Source organism: Carlito syrichta, unplaced genomic scaffold (genome assembly GCF_000164805.1).
Source record: "Carlito syrichta isolate Samal-C Ts95f unplaced genomic scaffold, Tarsius_syrichta-2.0.1 Scaffold153633, whole genome shotgun sequence".
Taxonomy (NCBI): Eukaryota; Metazoa; Chordata; class Mammalia; order Primates; family Tarsiidae; genus Carlito; species Carlito syrichta.
In genome coordinates this window covers 142,860-153,247 of record NW_007097729.1, presented here as the reverse complement: position 1 = coordinate 153,247, position 10,388 = coordinate 142,860, and the positions used below count along the sequence as shown (strand labels likewise).

General features: G+C 44.1%; 1 pseudogene across 1 annotated transcript; it reads right to left on the bottom strand.

Annotated features, from left to right (window-relative positions):
* Positions 1-5,177: 5,177 nt before the first annotated feature.
* Positions 5,178-9,913, bottom strand: LOC103252132 (annotated as a pseudogene). Its single transcript, XR_002481503.1, has 2 exons — positions 9,861-9,913; positions 5,178-6,227 (listed from the first exon to the last, which is right to left on the bottom strand). The product of XR_002481503.1 is annotated as an L-lactate dehydrogenase B chain pseudogene (transcript).
* Positions 9,914-10,388: the final 475 nt, after the last annotated feature.

The following is a 10,388-nucleotide window of genomic DNA, read 5'->3' as shown; positions in this document are numbered from 1 at the left end:
AAAAAAAAAAAAAAAAAAAAAAGAAATGTGGCAGCAGAGCCAGGTGTGGTTGCTCACACCTATAATCCCAGCACTTTGGGAGGCTGAGGTGAGAGGATTGCCTGAGCCTGTGGGTTCGAGACCAGACCGGGCAACATAGTGAGACCCCATCTTCACAATAAATCAAAAAATTAGCTGGGCATGGTGGCACATGCCTGTGGTCCCAGCTACTTGGAAGGCTGAGACAAAAGAATCGCCTGAGCCCATCAGGTGGAGGCTGCAGTGGCCGTGAGCATGCCACTGCACTCCAGCCTGGGTGACAGAGTGAGACTCTGACTCAAAACAAACAAACAAACAAACAAACAAAAAGATAAGAAAAGAAACATGGCAGCAAATGCTAGGTTTGTGTTTTGTTTTGTTTTTTAACAACTAAATTAGTTCAACATAGTTGTCTCCAGAAAATAGGGGACAGATATTTTCATTAAGAACTTTCAATACTATTTTGAGCACTTACTATAATTCCAGGAACATACCCCTCTCCCCCCAAGACCACAGTCATCAGAACCAGCCCTCTCCCAAGCAGGCATATGGTAGTCCCTTTTGTCACCTCCCGCAGACCCTGCTCCGTCCATTACCGCTCCCTTCGGCTTCATTGTCAGTCAATGTCTCCCTCTCTACTGGCTTCTTTCCCTTTGCTTATAACCGTGTCCAAGAACTTCCAACTTGGCAACCCGACTGGCCAACATTGGCTTCATTCCCTGGATTCTGATCTCATTTCTTGGCGCTGAGTATTGTTGGAATGCTATCCACTACTAATGAGCCTGCTTTGGGCAAAGCTCCAGGACCTCCCACACATGGGTACTTGTCGGGTACTCTGTAGACCACAGCTTGGGGCATATAAAGCCAGCCCTCCCTGCCGTGCATTTAGGAGTCAGAAGCACGACAGTTGTGGAAATGGATCGAAACAAGCGAAAAAGGAGAAGGAAGAGTCCAGAGTGACACCAAAGAATGGCAGGGCCATTGCTGACATTGGAATCTCGGGAGCAGGGACATTTGATGAGGAAGAGTCAAAAGATGATAAACTTGGCTTTAAATGGGTTGAGCTGAAGCTTATAAAATTGGGTAGTGATCAGGGCAAAGTGGGCAGATTATTCATGCTCCAGAAACAGTGAAATATAATGGGGAAGGCTTTGGAATTAATACGTAGTAGATTCATATTCTGGTTTTGTCAGTTAGTAACTGAATGGCTATTGGCAATTACTTAACTTCTCCGTGCCTGGGTTTTCTCAGCAGTGTAATGGGGTTTGTATCTTGAAGAGAAAGCAGGCATGACAAGTCTGAGGTATCACTGGGGAAAGTCCACTTGAATCACAAAGAACAATAGTGTGAAGACTAGATTAGTGATATCAAGAGTACAAATCAGTATGCTGGTTGCAATAGGGCAGTAGACCAAGGATGATGGACTCAAGGGGCACTCGAGGGAGAGGCAACAGGCGACTAGAGAAAAACGGAACAATTTAGGAAATGCTTACTTAGGCAATAGAACTCATAGGCTGATGCGGTTTATTGAGATGAAGCGTTGTGTAGCCTACAACATCAATACTCCACTTGCATGTTTTGGGGTCCCTGTACCATTTTCATGCTGTGCTTTCATTCCAACAGTCAACACCTATGAGGAGAGCCAGAAATACCTGAGATTTATATCTCCCTGGTGAGAGTTCCACAAATGACTCCTGGTTCAGAAGTATCAAGACTGTGCCAGTGTAAAGTGTGACTGTCTCTAGAATTCCTCTGTGGAATTGAGTCTCAATTACCCTCTATAGGACTTTGCCTGATATCAAACACTTGCTTGGCTTCCTCCCCTCCCTATCTCTCTTCTCTACTCCTGGATTACTTTTTCCTGACAACACTTCCCAAAGAATCACTTTCACTCATTCCAGAGTCTGCTTCTAGGGAGTCCACCCTAAGACAACATACTTGTCATTCATGATGCATATTGATTGTTCTGGGCACATGGTAGGATTGTACTTCCTGGCCTTCTGTGTTTGGATGATGGGGCCAATTAACAGCTCTAGCTTCTGATGTCTGTTGCTTCTGAGATGACAGCCTTTAGGCTTCCCTCTCTTGTGGCAACCAAAAAGGAGGCGGTTGTGGCTCATCAGGATTGTGGCTGTCCCATCATCCTGTTTCCTAGAGTCGCTTGATGACGTGGAGCAGAGCCCCTAGCTCTAACTCAGTAGTTACAGGAAGCAGTACACTTCCGTCGTGTTAAGCCACTGAACGTCGGGGTTGTTTTGTTCCTGTGGCATAACCTAGCACAGTGGTGCCCAACGTTTTTGGCACCAGGGACCAGTTTCACAGAAGGCAAGTTTTCCATGGGTGGCGTGAGACGGGGTGGACGATGAGGAGAGGTGGGGGAGGAGAGGGTGGGGGCGGCGGAGAGTGGGGAGATCACCGGGCATTAGGTGGCCATAGGAGTGCACCAGCGAGAGAGATCCCTCGCGTGGGAAGTTCGCAATGGAGTTCTCATGGCTGTGAGAATCTCATGCCGTCAGTGATCTGACAGCACTCGGAGCCCGACCTGCCCGCTGTTCACCTCCTGCGGTGCAGCCTGGTTCCCAACAGACCGAAGACTGATACCAGTCTGCAGCCTGGGGGTTGGAGACCCTGCCCTAGCATATCTGGACAGATATAGAGGGTGAGAAAAAGGGAATAATCAAGGACCACTAAAAATTACAATTTGCAGTCAGGTGCGGTGGCTCACCCTGTAATCCCAGGACTTTAAAAGGCCAAGGCGAGAGGATTGCCTGAGCCTGGAGGTTCGAGACCAGCCTGGGCAACTTGGTGAGACCTTGTCTCTACAATAAATCAAAAATTACCCGGGCGTGGTAGTGTGTGCCAGTAGTTCCAGCTACTTGGAAGGCTGAGGTGGGAGGATCGCCTGAGCCCAGCAGGTCGAGGCTGCGATGGCCAGGAGCGTGCCAGTGCACTCCAGGCTGGGTGACAGAGTGAGATTCCAACTAAAAAAAAAAATTCCAACTTGGGCTATTGGATGGATGGTATTAACATTCTCTGAGCCTGGGAAAAGCAGAGGAATAAGAGAACTGGATTTTGTTTGTTTGTTTTTAGGTGGGGGATTAAGTGCAGTTTTAGACATTTTGAGTTTGAGATTCTTGTGGACATCCAAACTGAGATGTCAAAAAGGCAGTTGGGGCTGGGCGTGGTGGCTCAAGCCTGTAATCCCAGCACTTTGGGAGGCCGAGGTGAGGGGATTACCTGAGCCCACGGGTTCAAGAAGAGCCTGGGCAACTTGGAGAGACCTCTTCTCTACAATAAATCAAAAAATTAGCTGGGAGTGGTAGTGCACACCTGTAATTCCGGCTACTCGGAAGGCTGAGGTGGAAGGATCGCCAGAGCCCAGCAGGTAGAGGCTGCAGTGGCTGGGAGCATGCCACTGCCCTCCAGTCTGGGCGACAGAGTGACTCCAACTCAAAAAGAAAAGAAAATAAAAGGCACTTGGTAAGTGGTTCTGAATCTCTGATCAGGACTGGAGACAGGCATTTAGGACATGAAAAGTATGTTAGGAAAATCAGGATAGAAAATCAGGACGGGGGAAAAATACAACATATATGTGCTAATGGTAAACATTACCACAGAAGCTATGACTGAAATTTAAACTGGGAGGTGAACTTCCTGGCCAAGAAAACAAGGGACATGTATTCCATTATATGACCCTTACTACTGGAAATAAATAAGTATATGAGTTCCTTTAAAAAACTAGTTATCAACGGGGTTCAGCGGCTCAGCCTGTAATCCCGCGCCTTTGGAAGGCTGAGGGATTGCTTGAGCCCACGGATTCGAGACCCGCCTGGGCAACTTGGCGAGACCTCATCTCCACAATAAATAAAAAAAAATTAGCCGGGTGTGGTAGCACGTGCCTGTAGTTCCAGCTACTTGGAAGGCTGAGGCGGAAAGATCGCTGGAGCCCAGCAGGTCGAGGCTGCGGGGGCCGGGAGCAACCACTGCCCTCCAGTCTGGGCGACAGGGTGAGACTCCAACTCAAAAAAACAACAAAAAAAACCTAGTTATCAGTGTCCCCCGTCCACTTCAACCAGAGTAGCTTTTGAATGATATTGCCTTAGATTAAGGATTTCACGACCAAAAAAATTTTGAAAACCTATAGGTGACCTACCCTGAGTGATCACTTCTTTGGGCTAAATTTCTGATATAAAATGAATGGCAGAGAAGTCAATCTATATTCTCTGAAGAGAGTTGAGAGTACAGGCATTCTTTTTTTGTAAGCCCCAAGGAGACAACTAATCATGAAAACTGAAATATATAATCAGCACTTTGGCTTGAGTAGAGACCCCTGGAGCTCCACATAGAGAGGAATCCCAGGGGTATCCAGGCAAAGCGGAACTTTCCTTTAGGAAGGAGCTTTGGCACCTCCTCAGCTTTTATTTTAGCTGTCTAAATTGTCCTGTGAAGGTCTGTGGCTCAAAGCCCATCTTGATCTCTCGATGTTTGGACAGGGTTCCTCTGTGTTTGCCAGCACTTCTACTGAATAGTGACCGCTACTGCTTTTCCAGGCATGAAACTTTCCCAACAAGTACTATAATGCCTTCCATAGAGCAGAAGGGAATAATCCACCAGAGAGGGGCCTGGAAGTGATTTTCATCACTAAGAGTGACATTGCAAGATGATACAATTCTTGGTTAATGTGATATCGTGAGGTTTTATTTCACGGAACAGCACATAAACTCAGCTCACTGAATAGACCTTGTCGTGGGTAAAACATGTATGTATCTGTTGGGGTCTAGTAAGCTTTGCAGAGTGAAAGAAGAATACTTCTGGTATATATGCAAAATATCGACATTTGAAGAGAAACCATAAGAGAAAATCACAAAACAATAAAAATAATAAAAAATGAAAATGCCATAGAAAAACCATCACTATATGCTCAACAAGACATGATAAATTTTTTGAGACTTTTTTTTCACACTACTAAAGTTAATTTTATTTGCTCGGGGGCTCATATTGTCAGCATTAAACCCAAGCATGAGCTTTGATTCTGTAAACCCACATTCACATATTAAGGAAGAGAAAAGCAACTGTGATCCATGTACATGGCTGAAAACTGAAGGCTTAGGGTTAATCATATTGTAAATTTTAAATTTCGACAGCTTCGAGCTAAGTCGTCACAGGTCTTTTAGGTCCTTCTGGATGTTCCACAGGGTGTGTGCACTTTTTTTGAGTTGAGCAACCTCATCGTCCTTTAGCTTCTGGTTAATAACACTGGTTAATCCCCAAGCATTGAGAATACCGGGGAGGCTCAGGAAGACTTCATTCTCGATGCCACACATACCCTTCATCATTGTTGAGACTAGATGAATCCTGGATAGATTACACAACATAGATTCAATAAGATGGCTACACTTAATCCAATAGCCCAGTTGGTCTGTCCCTTTAGTTTGATGGCTGCACAGGCACTTTCAACCACCCTCTTAGGCACTTCCTTCCAATTTTCACTGTCATTGTCTGTTCCCATTTCTGGGTTCAGTTTCTGGAGAGAAACACCTGCTACATTCACTCCACTTCACACAGCCACACTTGAGTCGCCAGGTTCTCCCAAAGTCCGTCCACGGCAGCAGCTGGAATGAATGCCAAGTTTTTCAGCCAAAAGGTAGCAAAATCTAGCAGAATCCAGAGTACCCCCACTTCTAATCACACGATGCTTGGGTAATCCACTTAGTTTCCAGGTAACATATGTAAGAATGTCCACTGGGTTGGAAACCACAATTATGAGGCCATCAGGACTGCACTTGACAATCTGAGGAATAATGAATTTGGAGACATTAACATTTCTCTGTACCAGATTGAAACGGCTCTCCCCCTCTTGCTGACGGACTCCTGCAGTTACCACCACAATCTTAGAACTGGCGGTCCCGAGTAATCTTTATCTGTCACAATCTTAAGTGTCTGAAGAAATAAGCGCCCATGCTGCAGATCCAACATTTCTCCTTCAAGCTTATCTTCCAAAACATCCACAAGAGCAAGTTCATCTGTCAGAGACTTTCCCAGAATGCTTATAGCACATGCCATACAAATTTGCCCAACACCCACTACAATGATCTTACTTAATGTTTGGGACCGTTGCGTCTTCCTCAGCCAGTGGTGTGAGGAGTTTTTCCCCAAGAGTTGCCAGTGTGCACAGAAGGGTGAAAGCTCTGGGGACTGCAGCAGGAGTCCTGAAAAAAAGACAATGTCTGCTCTAAAAACTTTGTTTTATGGAGTTAATTAAGTTAAGTGAACTAAACAATATTTGTGGTATTCATGATAATATCTAGAAAAGCAATCATCATCCTTTAAACACAGAGGCAATAATTTAGGAATTCTCCCAATTATATTAGGTGTAGAGTGCTTGATGGAAAACTTTTCATCTAGTAAAGACACTTACAGAATGGGCAACACATAGAGTAAGGATAAAAGCCAATCTTAGATGCAAAAAAGCCTAAATTATAGAGGAAAATATTTATAAATTTAGATATCTAAATTTTTTATTTCGGCCGGACTCCGTGGCTCAGCCTGTAATCCCAGCACTTTGGGAGGCAGAGGCTAGTGGATTGCCTGAGCCCATGGGTTTGAGACCAGCCCGGACAACTTGACAAGACCTTGTCTCTACAATAAATTTAAAAAATTAACTGGGCATTGTAGCGCACGCTTGTAGTTCCAGCTGCTTGGAAAACTAAGGCAGAAGGATCACCTGAGCCCAGCAGGTCAAGGCTGCGGTGGCCATGAGTGTGCCCCTGCACTCCAGCCTAGGCAACAGAGTGAGACTCCAGCTCAAAAAAAATTTTTTTAAATTTCTCTTTATATAAAAGATGCGGTAAAAATAGCTAGAATTTTTCATCAAAAGACACTGATGGCCGGGCTCGGTGGCTCAGCCTGTAATCCCTGCACTTTGGAAGGCCGAGGCGAGTGGATTGCCTGAGCCCGCAGGTTTGAGACCAACCCGGGCAACTTGGCGAGACCTCGTCTCCACAATAAAATAAATAGCCGGGTGTGGTAGCACATGTCTATAGTTCTGCGGGGGGCCAGCCCCTGCAGAGAGATTTAGGGGGTCCCTTGGGAGGTGTGGCGGCGTCGGCGATTATTCTGGAGAAATAGAGAAAGAAAGAGACTGGGGGAGAAAGAAAGAGACTGAACTCTGTCTAGTGCAGAAGCTGTTTAATGGGACAAACTGTAATCCTTTTATACCAAATTTTCACAGGTTAAATCACAAGACTTTCACGTGAACACAAAGCCAGGTGGTTGAGGGGTGTCCCCCACCCACCAGGTGTTTCCTCAAGCATGAGGAAAGACAATCCCAAAATTATCTCACTGTTCCTCATGTTTGGTTAATATTCCTCAAAAGCAATACTGCAATTCTAACATCATAATATTCTAATAATCAATAACTTTTAAAACTTATGCATACACAACACCTAATGACTAAGTTAAATTCTAATTCCTTTCTATTTTACGCTAATTCTACCTACACTACAGAAACTCTTAATTATAGCCCAAACCAGTTCCTAAAGAATGTGACCCAGTTAAAAGATCACACTGGGCCATTTCTAGGAACAATTGATTACAATCTCTTAACAAAATGGCTGTTCTAAAATCCTATATATCTATTTTAACTTCTATAAAAGTTTCTAATTCCTAATCCTAATATATAAAGCTGATCATCAGCAATAAAGCTTCTAAAAATAAAACCCAAATACAAACTGTAAATTGTACTAAAGCCAAAACCGCAATTAATAGAAAATGGGAACAATGAAATTTCTAAAGTTAGCTGTATTCCTATTAAACCTCAAAATATCATGTTTGATCATGCTTGAACTAACATAATTCACTGATGTAGCATAACCTATTCTACGATATTTTCTATGAATGAAATAAATTCAATTTCTATAATAAGTAGAAAAAACCTACACTAATTGTAGCTAAAAACCGGTTTAAAAGAATGTAACCCAGTCCAAGTTACACGCTGGGCCCTTAGGAATGTGGCCCAGTTCAAAGTTCATGCTGGGTCATTTCTGGTAACTCTAGATAATCATCTATACCATCTAAAGCTGAAGACAACTCTCCATATGTATATACTAATTCTACAAATATACTTTTAAATCTTATAAAGAAGCTTGTATCATATATAAGGCTCCCAAATGTGACCCGAGTTTGAACCGTAATTGATTGAAAGGCCAAAACCACAGTCTGTGAGAAACGAGAACAATGGATCCCTAGAGTTAGCCATGCCTGTCGTACTCTCAAAGTTTCAAGCTTAGATCATCAAAGTCCCTGCTACTGAGACGTGCCAAACAGCGAAAAAGGGAAAAGGGAATGGGCCATCAGCTCCTGAACACATCCTAGCGGTCTCAGGGTCCACAGCCCACCTTGATCCCTAACGTTCAGGTGGGCCTCCGTGGCCGGCTCCCCACATAGTTCTGGCTACTCAGAAGGCTGAGGAGGAAGGATGGCCGGAGCCCAGCAGGTCGATGCTGGAGTGGCCATCCAGCTGGGTGAAGGAGTGAGACTCCAACTTAAAAAAAAAGGAAGACACTGATAATGATAATAAATATTTATATTGTGCTTTCTATATGCTAGGCACTGTTCTAAGATGTTACACATATGTTTAATAATATTATCTTCATTTTATGGATGAAGAAATTGAGGGACAGAGTTTTGTTGTTGTTGTTTGAGTTGGAGTCTCACTCTGTCGCTCAGGCTGGATCATGGCCACCGCAGCCTCCACCTGCTGGGCTCTTGTGATCCTTCCACCTCAGCCTTCCAAATAGCTGGAACCACAGGCACCTGCTACCACGTCTGGCTAATTTTTTTTGTTTACTGTAGAGACGAGCTCTTGTCAAGTTGCCTGGGTGGGTCTCAAACCCACAGGCTCAGGCAATCCACTCACCTGGGTCTCCCAAACTGCTGGGATTACAGGCTTGAGTCACCATGCCCGGCAGAAAAGTTTTTTGTTTTTGTATTTAATGAAAAAGTAAGCTATGGACTAGGAGAATATATCCAAAACACACTCACATGTACACACATGCATGATACACACAGAGAAGTATGGAATTCCTGTAAAGCAGTAAATATAATAAAAATACCTCAATAGAAAAATGGGCAAAGATATGAAAAGAAGTTCAATTGACCAATAACCATATAAAAAGACATGAAATATTAGTACTAACCAGAAAAATGCAAAGTAGAACAATTATGAGATAGTCTTTTCATTACATACAATTGTCAGACATTTAAGTCTGACAATACCAAGTGTCTGTAAGAACACAGAACGACTGGAACATTACGGGCATAACTCCTTTGAAGAATAATTTGAGCTTACCTAGTAAAGCTGAACAGGCTCACACTTTGTGATTCAGTAGTTCCATTCCTAAACCTATACCCTAGAAAATACGAACCCATGAGCATAAGGAGACACAAGATGAGAATACCCACTGAGCATTGTTTGTAATGGATGACTATTGAAAACCACCATCATTTCTACCAAGAGGAGATAAACTGTGATTTTGTCACTTGCTAGGTGAATGTGTAGCCGTGAAAATGGATGATGTGCACCTGTCTACCCCCACTTCCTTGACTCCCAACCTCCATGCCACCACCATTGCCTCCTGGGTTTACCAGACCTTCCTCTTCACACAGTCTTACTGTAAACACGGTCAATACAATTAATTGTGCTTCTGTTTATTGAATTGCAGTTTGTTCCATATTCTGCCCTCAAGGTTAACCCACACCACTTTCCTCCTCCTCTTCCTCCTCGACCTTCTTGTCCTTTCCCTTCGTTTTGCAATTGGAAAGTTTCTAAGTTCTTCAGTTACATATTTGTACACAATGGCTTGGTTTTCTCCTCCAGAGAGCTTATCACCTTCATGGTGTACCTGGTTTCCTTGCTTGATCTTACAGCAAGCTTGTTTCTAAATCATTGGGTGGGGAACATCTCGCGGTGGTCTCTACGAGGAAAGAAACAACCTTGTGTGAGCTGCGTTTCAAAAGATGTTTAGCGTTTGCCTAGCAGACCATGGTGGGTAGTGGCATTTAAGCTGAAGGAATGAAAATATGTAAAAGCACAGAAATGTGAAACAGCTGGGCTGATTCAAGGACCTAGGAGGAGTTTACGAAGCTCCCAGTGTGACTGCAGCAGTGTCAAGGCCATGTCCTAGCATCGGGGTTCAGTCAGAGGGTGTGAGCTCTGTCTCTGGACAGCGGAGGAGGGAACCCATCAAACAAGTGTTGCCCTTGACTCCTACTCTGCGTGTTCACAGTTTTGCTTTCACGCTGCTGCCCCTGAGGTCTTTTCATTACCCCTACAGCAACAGCCGCGGGGGTATTCCTCTTGAAAACCACTT